The sequence below is a fragment of the Alligator sinensis genome, unplaced genomic scaffold (assembly GCF_000455745.1).
Source record: "Alligator sinensis unplaced genomic scaffold, ASM45574v1 scaffold709_1, whole genome shotgun sequence".
NCBI lineage: Eukaryota > Metazoa > Chordata > Crocodylia > Alligatoridae > Alligator > Alligator sinensis.
This window is the reverse complement of record NW_005842208.1, coordinates 394,440-394,878: the sequence shown is the minus strand read 5'-3', so window position 1 is coordinate 394,878 and position 439 is coordinate 394,440. Positions and strand designations below refer to the sequence as shown.

Genomic DNA, 439 nt, shown 5'->3' with positions numbered 1-439 from the left:
ACTACTCCTTCCCTGCTCTGCCCCAAGAAGCCAGGGGGAGCTCTAGGCTCCCCTGGTGCCAGCCCTGGGCTGGCAGGGGGCACAGGGTGAGGCCTGGGCTGGGGGTAGGGGTGCAGTTGGCTCCCAGCCCCGCATGCCTACCCTGGGCAGATGCCTCCTGCCTAGCCTCTGCTCCCAGATTAGAGCAGGCGCTGGGACACCATCCCCTGCCCCTGCCCTGGGCAGCTGCCTGCTGTCCAGCCCCTGCTCCAATGCCCCAATAGGAGCAGGAACTTGTGCGGGCCGTCTCCAGATCCCATCCTTGTCGCCATGTGCGGGCGGCGGGGAGCGATCCGGGCCCTTTTTTGCGCCGCACGGGCTGTGGCCAGCAGCCCGGGCTCGCTGGGTCGGAGAGAACAGGCGACACGCTGGAATTAGGCACGGACGCATAATGGTTGAT

The 439-nt window shown here is 67.0% G+C and overlaps 1 protein-coding gene across 1 annotated transcript in view; it reads left to right on the top strand.

The window, feature by feature from the left end:
- SULT2B1 (sulfotransferase family 2B member 1) overlaps window positions 1–439 on the top strand; it is a 15,263-nt gene that overhangs the window by 4,483 nt on the left and 10,341 nt on the right. The gene's annotated exons all lie outside the window — the stretch shown is intronic.